Below are 19,675 nucleotides of genomic sequence, written 5' to 3'. Positions count from 1 at the left end.
TCAAAACTACGAACGCAGACAAAGCTGAAATGAGCAGCTATCCAGTAAGGGGAAATAATGGGCAAGAAGAATATTAGATAGGGTTCAGTAGGTTCAAAACCTTGAAATAGAAGGTGGGAGGTCCAAGTCTGGTACCCGATGAATACCCAGACCATGGGCTTCAGTGCCAGCTTATTGTTAAAACTTTTTTAATGGCTTGAACACCTTTTATTGTGCATTTTGGAAACTCCTTGCCCCCACGGAACTGGCAACATTTAAAACTTGACTGTATCACTTATTTACCTACAATGTCACTTTTCTCACATACATACAAGGACAAAGCCCAGTGTCAATAAAAATAACTGCAGCAAGTAACATGTCAAAGTGTCTTCCATGTGTCAGGCACTGGTCTAATGCCTTATTTTACACTTATTATCTTCCCATTTTACAGATGAAGACGTGGAAACTAGGCAATTACATGGTGTGCCTAAATTCCCACAGCTAGTGAGCAGGAAAAATGCAATTCAAACCTCGAGCTTTGTGAAACTATTCTGGCAGTATCAGAGGTGTGAGGGGTGAGAGGTAAGTAAGTGTTAGGTGAACTGGGGTTGGATGAACGTGGGTTTAAGTGAAAGCCTGTGTGACCATGGGGACCAAAGTAGGCCTTGAGCCCATGTGATGGCAATGGATCCTTTGAAACACATCCCATGAATGTGTACCAAGGTCTGTCATTTTGGATCAGAGTACCTTCTGAGCAAAATAAGTGCCCTGATGATTGCAATAAGGCTAGTAAATAGGATATGGTGCTCCTTTGGACCCAGGGTCTGTGATCCATAGCCCAAGTGGCCAAGGAGTTAGGCACATCCTCATGTGTGCTTTTAGTACCTTCTTAGAACATTTCAGTACCTTCTTAGAACATCTCAGTAGGGAGATGCACCTTCCCTTATGTTATAGATGAAGAATCTAAGACTCATGGGCGTGACCTACACAGGTTTATTCTGGAGGGAGAAGGAGGAGACCAGTTGTTCTCTCTCATACTCCTGGGGAGAAGGTATTCTTTCCTGTCTCCAAAACCGATGCATTTTTTCTTGCCACTCCAATCTCTTTTGTAACAGCTTTGCCTCCTCTACCCCAATCCTACCAAAACAGTCTGGGGAACTACGAGCAGGGCAGACCAACAATCCTTTCTCTCCCTTCTGTTTCCTCTCCTCTTGGAGTCTCTTCAGCACGTTTGAAACTGTGTCTTCATTCCCTTCCCCCAAAGGGAAAGTTGCTGTCTTTTGGTTAACTCAGAACTACAGGGATAAATTCTTAGGAAAACCACGTGCTTTTTATTATTATGTTGTTTATTCATGGATTTGAAACACATTTATATTGGTAGGCTATTAATGGAATAAAACATTCAGATGAAAAAAAACATAATAACAGAGAGTTTGGTAGTCATCTTGAGGAAATAAAGAGAAGCCTCCTATAGGGAAGCATGTTTAACTCTTCCTGTCTCATTTCCTCATGTGGGAACCCTGTTGGCCATCACCATGGTTGACAACCATCCCAGCCCTCTTCATGTGAAATTCATCATCACAGTAGAGACCTGGTCCTTGTTGCTACCAGCACAAAGGAAGCAAGTGGCCCAGAGCTTACTGGAATCCCATGTAAAGTAAATAAAATAAAGTCAGTGACTCTAGCTACCTGCCTTCAACGTTCCATTTCAACCTCCACAGTGGGAGTATGTCAAGGCTGTATATTGTCACCCTGCTTATTTAACTTATATGCAGAGTACATCATGAGAAATGCTGGGCTGGAAGAAACACAAGCTGGAATCAAGATTGCTGGGATAAATATCAATAACCTCAGATATGCAGATGATACCACCCTTATGGCAGAAAGTGAAGAACTAAAGAGCCTCTTGATGAAAGTGAAAGAGGAGAGTGAAAAAGTTGGCTTAAAGCTCAATGTTCAGAAAACTAAGATCATGGCATCTGGTCCCATCTCTTCATGGGAAATAGATGGGGAAACAGTGGAAACAGTGTCAGACTTTATTTTTTGGGGCTCCAAAATCACTGCTGATGGTGATTGCAGCCATGAAATTAAAAGATGCTTACTCCTTGGAAGGAAGGTTATGGCCAACCTAGATAGCATATTTAAAAGCAGAGACATTACTTTGCCAACAAAAGTCCGACTAGTCAAGGCTATGGTTTTTCCAGTGGTCATGTATGGATGTGAGAGTTGGACGGTAAAGAAAGCTGAGTGCCGCAGAATTGATGCTTTTGAACTGTGGTGTTGGAGAAGAGTCTTGAGAGTCCCTTGGACTGCAAGGAGATCCAATGAATCAATCCTAAAGGAGATCAGTCCTGGGTGTTCATTGGAAGGACTGATGTTGAAGCTGAAACTCCAATACTTTGACTACCTCATGCAAAGAGTTGACTCATTGGAAAAGACCCTAATGTTGGGAAGGCTTGGGGGCAGGAGGAGAAGGGGACAACAGAGGATGAGATGGTTGGATGGCATCACTGACTCTATGGACATGGGTTTGGGTAAACTCCAGGAGTTGGTGATGGACAGGGAGGCCTGGCGTGCTGCAATTCATGGTCACAAAGAGTCAGACATGACTGAGCGACTGAACTGAACTGAACTGAAGGGAGAGGAACTATTATCTATTAGTTCTAATATCTACTGTGAGCAAACTTTCTGCAGTCTTGCTACTCAAAGTGTGGTCTGGGGACCAGTAGCAGTATTGGCTTCTCGGGAATGTGTTAGAAACGCACAATCTCAGACTCCACCCCAGCCCTACTCAATTAGAATCTACATTTTCACAAGGTATCTGGGGAAAATTTGCTACATATTAAAGTTTGAGAAGCACTGCATAGCAGTGCTAGGTATTTTACTTATGCCCTTTATACATTTCGGGCACATGTATTTATGACCATGAAAGTGAAATGTCAGTCACTCAGTTGTGTCTGACTCTTCGTGACCTCCATGGACTGCAGCCTACCAGGCTCCTCTGTCCATGGAATTCTCCAAGCAGAAATACTGGAGTGGGTTGCCATTTCCTTCTCCAAGGAATCTTCCCCACCCAGGGATCAAACCTGGGTCTCCCACATTGCAGGCAGACTCTTTACCGACTGAGTCATCGGGGAAGCTTGTATTTATGTCCATGTTACTTAAATGAGAAAACAACACATCATGATGGTTAAGGAGCTTGGCCAAATTGTTGGCTAGTTTGTTTTAGGACCAATATTTAAATCCTGTTGTGTCTGACTTCAAAGCTTGCCTATCTTCTACTGTCTCACGTTACCTTCATTTTTTCCCCTAAAGGTTAGGTTGCAGTGAGCAGCTCTCACTTCAATGAGAAGAAACATGAGACTTGAATTTCCACAAGGAGAGACTTAGTGAAGCAAGAATTAGAGGTCCCAATAATGGTGGACCAAGGGAAGCACTGGACAAGTCAAACAAACACAGGCTCTCAGAGGTTGAGAAGGGCATGGCCCGAGGATCTGGGCTACTCTCTAGATGTACTCAGGCCAGGGTAGTATGGCCTGGAAATACATCTGCACATGCTTGAGCCTTGCAATCATGTTTGGCCTTTTCCTTCCTCCCTTGCATGTGAATGAGTGGCAGAAAAATCAGCAATTTTCCCCCAAGTTATCTAAATTAAAGCTGATAAAGAAATGACCTTGAGGGCTTAATTCATTCCATAAGTGAAGTGAAGTCACTCAGTCGTGTCCGACTCTTTGCGACCCCATGGACTGTAGCTTACCAGGCTCCTCCGTCCATGGCATTTTTCAGGCAAGTGTCCTAGAGTGGGTTGCCATTTCCTTCTCCATAGATGGGCATTATTTGGCATACATAATGTTGGTCCAGAAAATGTTATAAATTGTTCCTAAAATGTCAACACATTTAAAAGTATAAGAAAGTATCATATACATACAGAAATTTGCATATATAATTGTCCAACTCCATAAATTTTCACAAAGAACACACTTGTGTAACTAGCACCAAGATCAAGAAACAGAACCAGAATCCCCAAATTCAACTTGTACTTTCTATATAATCGCTGTCACTATCCTGATTTCTAATTATATTGATTACTTGTCAATATCAAATAAAAAAAACAGAAGACTTAAAAGAAAAATCTGATGTCTGGCTTCTGTTGAAAACTTGAAGCATTAGCAACACTGGGCTTATGTTCTCACAGAGCAACAATCAGCTGGGCTTGAGAAAGGACTACTCTCTTCAGTAAGGCATGCCACTTCCAATCTGCCAGTCACCATCACTTTCTACTACCTAGTACTTAGAGCTAGTGGCAGTGGTCTTTAATCAATGCACTTAAAGTAGAATTAAGTAAAAACTTTTCTGATATTCTCTTGCCTCCATAATTTACATTATATTTACATTATATGTTAAGATCCCCTGGAGAAGGAAATGGCCTGGCCACTCCAGTGACCACTCCAGTATCCTTGCCTGGAAAATCCCATAGACAGAGGAGCCTGGAAGGCTACAGTCTAAGGAGTCGCAAAGAGTTGGACGCAACTGAGTGATTTCACTTTCACTTTTTACATTATATGCCTGGCCCCTACAGGCATTTGAATTTGAAATTCCTGATCTAAACTTGAGGATTCTTCATATAACTGTGAACCACAGAGGATATTCAAAATATTTAACAACAGATGTTATAGCAGTTCTTTCTTATCATCACAATCTGGTTATAGATATGCTAAGTAAGTAGTTAAATATACTTCTCAAAGTTAGTGCAAAGGAAAGAAAATTCAACTTCTTCACAGATTATTTTCCTTTTCTTCTGTCAGGTGTTGATAGGTGTTTTTGCAGGGAGTTGGGGTGTAGCACTAACAAACCCAGGAAGGAAGCTGAGTCTATAGCCTGGGACATGGGAATGACCACATCCAGATGTGAGTTCTGAGACTATTCTTTTGCCATGATGAAATAGTCATCCACCCTCGCTTAATTTGACCCAATCTTTAAACAGGAGAAAAAATGATCTCTTGGAACAGGTGTTGTTCCAGAAGACTTCAAGAGAAAAGAAAGTAAACCAGGGACTGGGCCGAAGCTTTCTAGATGAGGAAAGAATAAAAAAACCAGCAACAGAATTATGTCATTTTCATGCTGGAGGGTAGGCTCTAAGGATGGCAAAGGCAAGCCAGGATGAACTTACAGCCTCTTTCTTAAGGCCCTACATTCATTGTGGTGGGAAGCACTATCAGATCTCAAGAAAAACACTTTGATTCAATGAATTCCATGAAAAGAAGACATTCTCTGTCAGGAACACAGGTATAAAATGATCCTCTGTGGTAATACAGATTGAAAATAAGTTTAAGAAACATTTTGACAAATGATTCTAGACTAATAAAGGGAAGTGACAGGCCAAAGTTTTCGGCCTTGAGGTTGATGTCAATGAGGAGAGGCTTACCCTCCCTAAAGTCTAAGAGGTACTAAGAGGTTAAATTTGGGGCTGGATCATCTTTAAATGGTGTTGGGAAAACTAGATATCTACATGAAGAAGGAAAAAAATTGGACTGTTATTTTACACTATACACAAAAACCAACTAAAAATGGATAAAATATTTAAATATAAGACTTGGAACTGTAGAACTACTAGAAGGAAACATAAGGGATAAGCTTTATGATGTCAATCTTGGCAATAATTTCTTCGATATGACACCAAAATCTCAGGGAACAAAAGCAAAAATAGACATGTAAGACTACATCAAAATAGAAAGCCTGATGGAGATAAGTAAAGTGAAAAGGCAAAGGGAACAATTAACAGTGTATAGGCAACATATTGGATAGGAGGAAACATTTGCAAACCTCATATCAGATGAGTTAGTATACAAAACATATAAGGAGCTAAAACCACCTGATTAAAAAATGAGCACAGACATGATTGACATTTCTCCAAATAAGACATACAGATGGCCAACATATATACGAAAAGGTGCTCAGTGTCACTAACCATCAGGGAAATACAAAGCCAAGGCACAATGAACTATCACCTCACACCTGTTAGGATGACTATTGTAAGAAAAAAACAAAACCAAAAGATAACAAGTGTTGGCAAGGATATGGAGAAACTGAAACTCCTGTACACTTGTTAATGGAAATGTCAAATGGTGTAGCCAATGTGGAAAACCATATGGAGATTCCTCATAAAGTTAAAAATAGAATTACCATATGATCCAGTAATCCCACTTCTGGGTACTTAACCACAAGAATAGAAATCAGGATCTTGAAGATATATTTGCATACTTGTGTTTGCTGCAGCATTACTCACAAGACATGGAAACAACCTAAGTGTCCATTGGTGGATGAATAAAGAATTCGTGGTGTGTATATATACAAGTGAAGTGAAGTGAAAGTTGCTCAGTTGTGTCTGACTCTTTGCGACCCCATGGACTATACAGTCCATGGAATTCTCCAGGCCAGAATACTGGAGTGGGTAGCCTTCCCCTTCTCCAGGGGATCTTCCTGACCCAGGAATGAAACCGGGGTCTCCTGCTTTGCAGGCGGATTCTTTACCATCTGAGCAAAGCCCCAAAGGTGCTTATATATACAAAAGGCTATTATCCCCTTGTATATATAAACATATACAAAGGACTATTATCAAGCCTTAAAATGGAAAGCTACCATTCCACGTGCAACAGCATGATTGAATCCTGAGGATGTGATGCTAAATGAAATAAGCCAATCACAGAAGGACAAATATTGCCTTATATCACTTCTATGAGGTATATAAAATAATCAAGTGCACAGAGTAGAGTGGTGGTTTCCAGGGGCCAGAGGGAGGGGAAATGGGGAGCTGCAACTCAATTGGTATAAAGCTTTAATTATGCAAAATGATTAAATTCTAGAGACCTGTATTGTGCCTATGTACGTGCTAAATCATTTCAGTCTGTTTGACTCTTGGTGACCCTATAGGTTGCAGCCCACCAGGCTCCTCTGTCCATTGGATTTTCCAGGCAAGAACACTGGAGTGGGTTGCCATGCCCTCCTCCAAGGGATCTCCTCGACCCAGGGATTGAACCCACATCTCTTATGTGTCCTGCATTGGCCTGTTCTTTACCACATAGCACCAAATGCATTGTGCCTACAGTTGACAATAATACTACACTGTACACTCTAAAATTTCTTAAGAAGGAAAATCTCATGATGTACGTACTTTCCACAATAAAAACAACTGGGGGAGGTGGATATCCCATTTGTTCTTAAGAAACTTGAAAACAAATCCCTTGGTGGGAAGAGCGTGATCTACCCTCAGGCTCTGCAGAATGCCAGTACGCTAATCAGTTTGTGTGACATCATAATGGCAAAGGCCATAACCCATCTTAATCAAATGCTTCTTGTGTGTGTCAAGCTCTTTTTTGGACACCCAGCTGACATGGCTCATATAATTTCAAAACTGACCCTGTGAGGTTAAGAATGATGTAAATTCACATTTTACAGATGAGAAAGATGAGGCTATGAGGACTTGAGTTCTATGTCCAAGTTGCCAAGTTTGGGCTCTAAAGCCTGTTGTCTAATGCCAGAACCCTCTGCTTTTCAAAATCACACCTATTGTCTCACCACCACTAAGGAGAGGGTTTGCAGTTGACCCCTGGTGCCAGCGCCTCTCCCTGAACATTCTAATTGGGACGATAAAGAGATTAAGTGTCAAGTGGGTGAGCATTTAGCTTGGCTCCGCTTATCCTTTGTCAAATGGCATCACATGGAAAGTATGAGGTGTTGTCACGGGAATAATTGGCCACCTGGGAGGGAGAAGGAGCGCCCTTTTGCTTGTGAAAGTCCAGGAGGGCTCTTCTAGACTCTCCTGGTAACTCTTTATGAGGAAGTGTCTTGAGTATATTTTCTACTCCAGAAAGATTGCTGCTAAAATGATCCAGGTTAGGAATGTGACAGAACTCTGGCCCCCTGAGCATTTGGTATGGAAATAAACAGCGGGACTGATTATCTGTATTCAAGCTTAAATAAAACCGTATGAAGAGCTGAACCCATCCCTCCCCCAACATCCCCACCTCATCTCTTCTGAAAGACTGATGATTTTTGGAACATCTATTACAATGGAGCTTTTTCTTTCCTTTTCCTTGCTCTCCTCCCCTGAAACGGGGCCCTTTCCTCCCAGCTGCGTGCTGCAAATCAGCAATACCTCTACTCTCTCCCAGATGTCTGGAGGCTAAAGAAACCCCAGGTCTATTTCTGCCAAACCCCCTTCTCCTCAAATTTTAAAAGATTACATTTTCAGAAGTGTAATCAGGATGAGTAAGGTTCACTGGCACTTTGTTCATTAAAGTTGTATTTTGAAAGAGGCATTTGATGTCAAGTACGTTGTTGTTTTTTTTTTTTTTTCCTCAGTCTTTTCCCCGCTCCCACCCCCAAGTCTTTTATCTCCAAACCAGGAAGTCATATTTTGCCAGCCAACTGTGAACTGTAACCACAAAAAGTTGGAGATTGGTTCAAAGCTTAGGACTCAAGAGGCTTGAATCCGTTTTTAGGTTGGCAGAAGGCATTCTTCACTCATTTTGGGGGGAATGTGCGTCCACGGGGGCCGAGGGGGCAGTCCTGTTACTGGTGACATGGTTGGGGGGTTGTTCTCACAGTCTGAGGAATGTGTGAGCAAAAGCGTCTTGTTCTGGGAGGTGCTGTGCAGGCTGGAAGGGGTTTAGTTTCATTTTCCACTCAGACGCAGTTGTGGAAAGAATCTGTCGGGGACCTCTCCCTCTTTCTGTTGCTCCCTCTCTCGGAGCTCGGTTATAAAAAGGGTCACCACTGCGGCCCTCACGCTGGGGGAAAAGGAAAGAAAAGCTAAGCCGTCACCAGTGTTCATGCGAACATTCAAAATTTAGAGGGTGATTTTCTCTCCTTGGTTTCATCTCCTTCTGTCTAACCCTCCTTGCCCCTCAGTCTTTATCCTTTCACAATTTACAACGGCTCAAGTTCCCTGAGCAGAACTTGTGTGCTTTTTGTCTTTTTTACAGTCTTTGCACAAGATGGACCTTGTCAGAGACCTTCCTCCTCCCCTCAGGCTTCCTAAGAGCACCCTGATACTCCTCACACCACTCCCTGTGTGTTATCTTTCGCGTCGTGACTTCCATTAAAACAATTTCTGTCTGTAAGTCTTTTCGGACACCACAAGAAAGAGTTCGTAACTCTTTTCTGTTTGTTTGTTTCACCTCCCTGTCCCGTGTATTGGTCTTTGAAAGCAATTTTGAAACTTTATTAACTTCTCTGAGCCTGTTTGGTCATCCAGACCACTGGTGTCCAATAGAACTTTCTGCAATGGTGGACACGTTCTCTATCGGCATTAAGTGATGCGGTACCTACAAGTCACATAAGCCTATCAGGCACTTGAAATGTGGCCGGTGTACTCCAGGAACTGAATTTTTAATCTGACTTAATTTTGCTTCATTTAAATGTAAATAGCAGCACATGGCAAGAGGACGTTGTCCTGGACAGCACAGCTGTAGATTGTGACCTTCTTCAGGATAAAGTCAATGTCGTGCTTATTCCCTGGGCTTGACACAATGCTGAGCGCCTAGCAAGAGCTCGATCAATATTTAGGGAATTCAGCTACTTTATTTATTTATGACAATAATCCTACCAGGCAGTTATTATTAACTCTAAGAACTTCATCTTTATATGAATAAACAAAAACAAAAGAAAATGTGACTCAGAGGAATCAAATGATGGAGCCAATAACTGAATCATAATCTGTTTAGAATCAGTCCCCCCATCCTTTTTGTTTCCACTGGCAGCACTTGGGTACTTGGTAAGTAAATTTGTAGGTAAGTGGTTACGCATACGAGATAGATGGAAGCAACATTTTAAAGAACAGTTAATTGTCTTTATCGAACCACACATGCAAGGACTTGCCTGTATAAAAGCTAAGAGACATCCCATTGCCCCATGGGATGGGGAGGGAGGTGGGTGGAGGGTCCAGGAAGGGGAACACATGTAAACCCATGGCTAATTCATGTCAATGTATGGCAAAAACTATTACAATATTGTAAAGTAATTAGTCCCCAACTAAAATAAATAAATTTATAAAAAAAAAAAAGAAAAAAAAAAGCTAAGAGAAAGAAAGGAAAAAGAGAAAAGGCAGGTTGGCACAATGCTTATGCATCTTTAGTACCATGCACATATTTAAAGGCTATATTGGCTGAATGGATTTCTTTGAAAAGAGGAGTCTATCATAAAAGAAATGTTACAACAGCCAACAAATTGGGCAGCTGGTATGCAATTTGTGACTGTTAACTTTCAAATGTTGACAGCCTCAGTGTTTCAAGGACAAACATCAAAAATGCTGGAGGTTATGCTGCCACCTACTGGTCATCACAGTTAACTAGTGTTGGAGGATCTTAAAAGAATCCAGAGGCCTGGGAAATCCCAGTTACCTATTCTTTTCATTTGCTATTGGCTCAGCGGGTAAAGAATCCACCTGCAACGCAGAAGATGCAGGAGAAGTGGGTTCGACCCCTGGGTTGGGAATATGCTCTGGAGGAGGCCATGGCAACCCACTCCAGTATTCTTGCCTGGAGAATCCCATGGACAGAGGAGCCTGGCGGGCTACAGTACACGGGGTCATGACTGAAGCAACTGAGCACACACAACCTTACACACGGAAAACAGTTTTAAAATTTTTCTAAATTTGAAGAAAACTATTATCATGCTTCAAAGCTTTCTTTTTTTGTAAGTAAATATAACCATCTGGAGTTTTTCAACAACCCTTCCCCTTCCCCCGCCCCTCCGCATTGCCTCCTCATGTAGCTGAATTGCTTACTGAAATCTGACAACAGTTTTAGTTGGCTTTTCTTTGATTCACATTCTACCCCCTGTCAAATGATTGCATCAGGCTATAATCTGATGGGAGTACACATAATCATGGACTCCCATGAGAAACAGAAATTCTTCCTCCCTACATCACATGTGTTTCGAGATCAGTGTTGATGGCTGCACCTGAAGGTACACTGTTGGGCCAGCCTTTGGGATTTGGTGGTAGTGCTGAGTCAGAGGCTCTAAAGAAATCGTAGAGAAAGCTCTAGTCATAAGCAGTGGGGGTAAATTTACCAATATTACATGCTGGAAATCAGAACTCATGCTGTCCTCTCGATTAGCTATAAGTGCCCCAAAGACAATATAGGACATGAGATGTTATATTCTTGGGCTGTCTGCAAGGGGATCCAAACCATAGCTGGTGATTTTATAGTGAAAATCACACTGCCCACCTTGCGCCGCTCTGTGTTCAGGCAGCTGGGAGTAAGGCTAGCAATCCTAGGAGCTTTGCAAAGTAGATGAAGAAGGGAAAGGAAGCATTTCTACTTTAGAAATAGAAGGACTGTTTGTACAGATATGAGCTTCCGTGGACTTTCTGTGACTGCTGGTAGAAAACTCATTATGTGACCTCTCCCCACCAGGACCTAGCTGCCTCGCTGGGCCTTCAAGCATCTGTGCTCTAAGCAGTTCCTTGAATAACACTTAGAAATGGATTACATTAACATGTATCTGTTAATTCATTAATTCAATTATCCACTCAATTGAACACCTATTAACTATCTGATATATTGCTAGGGACACAAAACAGAATGACAAATGACACTTGCCTTCAAAAGGTCCATTGCTTTGTTTGTTTGAAGATCTCTGTGTGTCAGATACTACGTTAAACATTTTATAACTATTATATTTGTTATTAATTTCTTCAACAGTGTCCAACTCAGGGCCTACTCTGTGTTAGGTAATGTTGTGCTGAGTGTAAAGATGAAATGGTACACAGCCTGGATATGGTTCTTGCCTCACCAATATGGCTCCCTCTTGGGAAAGGCAGAGGAGTAAGAAAAGAAACACAGTGTGTTTAACGTCTGCAATTTATTTTAGCTACTAAGCATTTTATTGGCTTTCTATACTGAGAAATCTTTCATTGAGATAGAACAAAGACATCTTCCAACTACAAAGGCTGAGGATATGGGCATGTAAGCTTAGTTGCTGAGTCATGTCCGACTCGGAGAAGGCAATGGCATCCCACTCCAGTACTCTTGCCTGGAGAATCCCATGGATGGAGGAGCCTGGTGGGCTGCAGTCCATGGGGTCGCTAGGAGTCAGAGACGACTAAGCGACTTCACTTTCACTTTTCACTTTCATGCATTGGAAAAGGAAATGGCAACCCACTCCAGTATTCTTGCCTGGAGAATCCCAGGGACGGCGGAGCCTGGTGGGCTGCTGTCTATGGGGTCGCACAGAGTCGGACAGGACTGAAGCAACTTAGCAGCAGCAGCAGCAGCAGCAGCAGGTCTGACTCTTTGTGACCCCATAGACTGCAGCCCGCCAGGCTCCTCTGTCCATGGGATTTCCCAGGCAAGAATACTGGAGTGGGTTGCCATGCCCCCTCCTCCAGGGGATCTTCCCAAGCCAGAGACTGAACCCATGCTTCCTGCATCTCCTGCATTGCACGTGGATTCTTTACCACTGAGCCACCTGGGAACAGTGGGTACTTTTTCCCAGCATTCCTTGCAGTTCTGTCAAGCTCTGTCACAGGTTGTGCTAATAAGATGACAGCTTACTAGACTCTTAATAGGTCCTAGTGTTTCAAAGAAGGGACAAGGCACTTTATTTCTCTGATGGGCTGTGATGGGGGTAACATTTTCTCTTTGAAATCTCTCCAAAGCATAGTTTTAGCTATTTTTTCCTGCTTCTGGCTTTAAACTGAATTCTCCAAGTCTTCCCAGTATGCTGGGGGCCTAACTCTTTTTTAAAGTTCATTTTCTTTTTGGTCTCTCTGAGTCACTTTTTGTTGTGTGAAACTAGGTACCCTGAAGAGACCCACGGAAAGGACAGGGATACGGGGTCATCAATGTACAGCAATGATTGCCCTCCTAGAGCAAGCGACATCAACATTTGTATCTTAGCACATACAGATGGTCAACAGGTATAAGAAAAGATGCTCAACATGTCTAATTAGCAGAAAAATGCAAATCAAAGCTACAGTGAGATACTACCTCACACTGGTTAGAATGGCCATCATACAAATAACAAATGCTGAAGAGGATGTGGGGAAAAGGGAACCCTCCTACGCTGCTGGTGGAAATGTAAAGTGGTACAACCACCATGGAAAACAGAATGGAGGTTCCTTAAAAAACGAAAAATAGAGTTGCCATATGATCTGGCAACTCCTCTCCTGAGGAAACTATCCAGAGGAAACTATCTTTGAAAAGATAGAAGCACCACAGTGTTCATTACAGCACTGTTCACAGTAGCCAAGATATGGAAATAACCTCAATGACAGATGAATGGATGAATAACATGCATACAATGGAATTCTGCTGCTGTTGTTCAGTTGCGAATACTAAGCCACAAAGACCAATGAAATAATGCCATTTGCGGCAACATATATGGACCTAGAGATCATCAAACTAAGGAAGTCAGAAAGAGAAAGACAAATACCGTATAACATCACTTATACAGGGAATCTACAATATGACACTAATGAACCTATCTATGAAACAGAAACAGACTCACACCCTTAAAGAGGACAAACTTGTGGTTGCCAGGATTGGGAGTCGGGATTAGCAGATGAAAACTACTACATGTGTGATGGATAAACAACAAGGACCTACTGTATAACACAGGGAACTATATTCAGTATCCTATGGTAAGCCATAATGAAAAAATATAAAAAATAATATATATGTATAACTGAACCACTTTGCTGTACAGCAGCAGAAATTACCAAATATTGCAAACCAGCTATACTTCAATAAAATAAAATTTAGAAAATCCACTGGTATCTTAAGACTAGTAAGAATTGTCCAGCTTAAATAAGTTGTGGGAAGGGGCCAGAAAATGGGTAATAGGCAGAGGAACAGCACATTTGACAGCCCAAGGCAATCATTTTAGGTACAAACTCTTAGGTCTTTTACATATGACAACACTGAGGCTGAACAACAAATCCAGGTCTGATGGGAAATTTCAGCCGCAGAGACTCTTTTCCAATTAAGGACTGGAAAAATATTTATTCCAGTGGTCTCTGGTAGTGTTTTTTCAAAGTTTTTCATTTTGAAGTGTCCACATACTGAAAAATGTCCAACCTATAAATGTACAGCTGAAATCATAGAGCCGTCATTTAACAACCACTGAGATCAAGGTCTTAGAAGATGGGTCCCCCAGAAGACTCCCCTATAGCTCCTTCCAATCAATATACTTCCTTCCTCACCAGAGGTGACCACCACCCTGGCTTCTAACACCATAGTGGTTGTGTGAGTTTCCTGACTTTGTATAAATAGAAAAACACCATATGCATTCTTTGGTGTCTGGCCTCTCTCATTGAACATTAAGTTCCTAAGATTTATGGATGTCCTTTACAGCTTGTTCATTCACTTTGCTGTATAACATTAATTGCACAGATTTACATATCTTTTATAAACTTCCCTGGTGGCTCAGATGATAAAGAATCTGCCTGCAATGCGGGAGACCTGGGTTTGATCCCTGGGTTGGGAGGATCTCCTGGAGGAGGGCATGGCAACCCACTCCAGTATTCTTCCCCAGAGAATTCCCATGGACAGAGGAGCCTGGGGGGGGCTGTAGTCCATGGGGTCACAAAGAGCAGACATGACTAAGTGACTAAGCACGCACACACTTATCTTTTATAGGTGATGGTCATTTGATTATTTTCAGTTTACAGCCATTATAAATCATGTTGCTAAAGACATTCTCATACATTTCTAGTACGTGTGAATAAGTTTGTTGGACATATACATAAGAGTGAAATCGGAGGTCACGGAATGTGTGTGTATGTATATAAATATAGGTATATTGAACTTCAGTGAATAATACCCAATGGTTTTTCAAAATTGCTAAAGCAATTTAAGTTCCCATCTGCACTTGATGAACGTTTCAATTTCTCCATCCTCTGAAATATGCGGTGTGGTTCACCTTTTTAACGTGAGCCATTCTGGTAGGTGTAACGCTATCCCGTGGTGACTTTAATTTGCATTTTCCTGATGACTAATGATGTTGAGCAACTTTTCGTATGTTTACCGGCTGTAGCCCCAGAACTACTTATCAGATGACCACTTCTTGGCACATATTTTAGAGTGAAGTGCCTTAAGGATGAATGAACAGAATTTCCAAAGAGAGTGCAGTCTTTTTTTGGGATTCTTCAAGTTCATGGTTTTCCTTATTTCTCTTAAGACAGACACCCTCGAGATTTGTAAGGCTCTGTTCTTTCTCAAGAAGTGGCTTTCTTGGGGCAAACTTTGTGTACAGCTGCTTCCATGAATGTAGAAAAATTATGGACAGAGTGAGGCTACGGTGACTGAGGCCCTTGGCTGAGTCACGGTCTCCTGGATGTTGTTTGGGCAAACACTGGCTTTGACAATATGTGTATTTTCCCATACATTCACTGGTAAAAAGTCACAATGGACATGTTCCTGTGAATTTATGAACCTCTTTGAGGGGTTTAGGTTAGATCTGTAATAAAAATTCTGGCATATGGAGATGTACGTCTGGTTCCCACACACTTCAGGCTAGAGAGAGCAGAGTTACATTTTCTTAGGTCAGCTTACTGATGTCTCCAAAGATAAAAGGCACCTTCTGATTGAAGGCTTGTTCTGAAAATATTTTTGGCAAAGAATTTCCAAGTTCCACTCCCCTGGGATGATCAAATTGACTTCTATTTTGTCTGTTTTTGTCTGCCAAACTCACTTTGGCAGGGGAAAGGGTTTACTGCAGGCCTTTCTGCTTTGATTTTAAGATTTTATAATCAGAGGCAAGAAGACAATTGTAATCAATGGAAACCATTCACTCAGAATACAGAGCTGTGTACAAATAAACAATAACAGAAACTGTGGCCTTACTTTGTGGTCTCACCAAAGATTCAATACACTTAGAGGTTTTCAATCAGGTTAAGTACACCCTCTTCCAACAACACAAGAGAAGATTCTACACATGGACATCACCAGATGGTCAATAGTGAAATCAGACTGATTATATTCTTTGCAGCCAAAGATGGAGAAGCTCTATACAGTCAACAAAAATAAGACCGGGAGCTGACTGTGGCTCAGATCATGAACTCCTTATTGCCAAATTCAGACTTAAATTGAAGAAAGTAGGGAAAACCACTAGACCATTCAGGTATGACCTAAATCAAATCTCTTATGATTATACAGTGGAAGTGAGAAATAGATTGAAGGAATTAGAACTGAAAAACAGAGTGCCTGATGAACTATGGACAGAGGTTCGCGACATTGTACAGGAGGCAGGGATCAAGACCATCCCCAAGGAAAAGAAGTGCAAAAAGGCAAAACGGTTGTCTGAGGAGGCCTTACAAATAGCTGCAAATAGAAGAGAAGTGAAAGGCAAAGGAGAAAAGGAAAGATATACCCATTAAAATGCAGAGTTCCAAAGAATAGCAAGGAGAGATAACAAAGTCTTCCTCAGCAACCAATGCAAAGAAATAAAAGAAAACAATAGAATGGAAAAGTCTGGAGATCTCTTCAAGAAAATTAGAGATACCAAGGGAACATTTCATGCAAAGATGGGCTCAATAAAGGACAGAAATGGTATGGACCTAACAGAAGCAGAAGATATTAAGAAGAGGTGGCAAGAATACACAGAAGAACTATACAAAAAAAGATCTTCATGACCCAGATAATCATGATGGTGTGATCACTCACCTAGAGCCAGACATCCTGAAATGTGAAGTCAAGTGGGCCTTAGGAAGCATCACTACAAACAAAGCTAGTGGATGTGATGGAATTCCAGTTGAGCTATTTCAAATCCTAAAAGATGATGCTGTGAAAGTGCTGCACTCAATATGCCAGCAAATTTGGAAAACAGCAGTGGCCACAGGCCTGGAAAAGATCAGTTTTCATTCCAATCCCAAGAAAAGGAATGCCAAAGAATGCTCAAACTACCGCACAATTGCACTCATCTCACACATTAGTAAAGTAATGCTCAAAAATCTCCAAGCCAAGCTTTAACAGCACGTGAACCATGAACTTCCAGATGTTCAAGCTGGTTTTAGAAAAGGCAGAGGAACCAGAGATCAAATTGCCAACATCCACTGGATCATTGAAAAAGCAAGAGAGTTCCAGAAAAACATCTATTTCTGCTTTATTGACTATGCCAAAGCCTTTGACTTTGTGGACCACAACAAACTCTGGAAAACTGTGAAAGAGATGGGAATACCAGACCACCTGACCTGCCTTTTGAGAAATCTGTATGCAGGTCAGGAAGCAACAGTTAGAACTGGACATGGAACAACAGACTGGTTCCAAATAGGAAAAGGAGTACATCAAGGCTGTATATTGTCACCCTGCTTATTTAACTTATATGCAGAGTACATCATGAGAAATGCTGGGCTGGATGAAGCACAAACTGGAATCAAGATTGCTGGGAGAAATATCAATAACCTCAGAAATGCAGACGACACCACCCTTTTGGCAGAAAGTGAAGAAGAACTAAAGAGCCTCTTGATGAAAGGGAGAGAGGAGAGTGAAAAAGTTGGCTTAAAACTCAACATTCAGAAAACTAAGATCATGGCATCTGATTCCATCACTTCATGGCAAATAGATGAGGAGAAAGTGGAAGACTTTATTTTTTGGGGCTCCAAAATCCCTGCAGATGGTGACTGCAGCCATGAAATTAAAAGACTGTTGCTCCTTGGAAGAGAAGTTATGACCAACCTAGACAGCATATTAAAAAGCCACAGACATCACTTTGGCAACAAAGGTCCATCTAGTCAAAGCTATGGTTTTTCCAGTAGTCATGTATGGATGTGAGAGTTGGACTATAAAGAAAGCTGAGCACTGAAGAATTGATGCTTTTAAACTGTGGTGTTGGAGAAGACTCTTGAGAGTCTCTTGGACTGCAAGGAGATCCAATCAGTCCATCCTAAGGGAAATCAGTCCTGAATGTTCATTGGAAGGACTGATGCTGAAGCTGAGACTCCAATACTTTGGCCACCTGATGCAAAGAACTGACTCATTGGAAAAGTCCCTGATGCTGGGTAAGATTGAAGGCAGGAGGAGAAGGGGACGACAGAGGATAAGATGGTTAGATAGCATCACCGACTCAATGGGCATGAGTTTGGGTAAACTCTGGGAGCTGGCAATGGACAGGGAGGCCTGGCGTGCTGCAGTCCAGGGGGTCACAATGAATCGGACATGATGAGCGACTGAACTGAACTGAAGTACATAATCCCTACTATGTTTAGCCTTATCCCATGATACATAGATAAGATACCAGCCTATTGTACCAACATCACAATGTTCCCCATCTCTGAAATATATCAACTATCAGCAACCCTTTGAACAAAGCCCCCTTTGTTTTAGCCAGGATTTTGGTTGTAAGCAACAGGCTCCAACTACAGTTATCCTAAAGAAGGAGGAATTGATATAAAGAATATCAGAAACTTACAGACTCAGCCAGAAGCTGGGGACTAGGCTTGAAAAATAGACCAGAAGCTAGAGGGCTGCAGAGGGCTGGCATCAAAGACCTCAGCGATGGTCACATGGCAGCGGTACACCCTTCATGAGCTGGACACATTGACATCTCTCTTCTGGAAAGTGCATCACAAGCAGAGACACATGAAAATGGGTCTCATCACTGATTCTTCTCATGGCGATACCTGTGTGAATAAACTCTCCTTGACTTCTACAAACTACAGGCTAGAGCTGCCCTGATTCCCATATTCCCCTGTGCATAGCTGCCCATCACTTCCAAGGATTCAGTGAATCATCCAGTATTCTTCAATAAATGATTTCTATTTCTATTGCCCAGTGTTTTCTCTTAACCAAGAGAAAACCAAGAAAACTTAACCAAGTTTACTTTCTCAACCCAAGAACTCTAACAGAGATGTTAATGATAGTAGATGTGACCCAGGCTTATATTCTGCATAAGAAGGATGAGGGAGAAAATATCTTTAAGCTTTCAGTAAAGTCAAAAGGATCATGCAGTCCAAGGAGAGGTTCTGAAATAGATTTCTACATTTTGAACCATTGCGATTCTAGGTTTTTTGTGTGTTGTTGTAAATTCATAGCTAAAAGCACAGAAGAGAGAATGACTGAAAGTAATGACTTTCAGATCTTAGCACTCAAAAATATCACCTGGAGACCTTAAGAAAACAAACTTCTGGATCCCACCCCAACATTCTGACTTGGTAGATCAGGGGTTTGAGCAATCTCCAGGAGATAGTAAAGGACAGGGAAGCCTGGCATGCTGTAGTCCATGGGGTCACAACGAGTTGGACATGACTTAGTGACTAAACAACAGCAACAAGATCAGAGGTTCAGTGCATGATACAGGGTGCTCGGGGCTGGTGCACCGGGATGACCTGGAGGGATGGGATGGGGAGGGAGGTGGAAGGGGGGTTCTGGAAGGGGAAAGGGGAAAACATGTACACCCATGGTGTACTGATGTCAATGTATGGCAAAACAAATACAATATTGTAAAGTTAAAAAATAGAAAATAAACTAATTAAAAAAAACCAAACAAGATCAGAGGTAGAATTTTAGAATGTGTATTTCTTACTACCTCCCAGATGATACAGAAGATCCTTGGACCACATTTGGAGAAGCTCTGTTCTAGAGTTTTGTTTCAGAAAACAGTTTGGCACATTCAAGGCACTGACTCAAGGCTAGTTTTAGAGAATACTGGGAGGCCTGATATAAGAATGGAGAGGTAGGCAGAGGGTCAGATC

This window comes from Giraffa tippelskirchi, chromosome 9, assembly GCF_054371585.1.
Source record: "Giraffa tippelskirchi isolate mGirTip1 chromosome 9, T2T-mGirTip1v1.2.pri, whole genome shotgun sequence".
Taxonomy (NCBI): domain Eukaryota; kingdom Metazoa; phylum Chordata; class Mammalia; order Artiodactyla; family Giraffidae; genus Giraffa; species Giraffa tippelskirchi.
The sequence above is the reverse complement of the archived record's forward strand: the minus strand, read 5'-3'. Positions refer to the sequence as shown.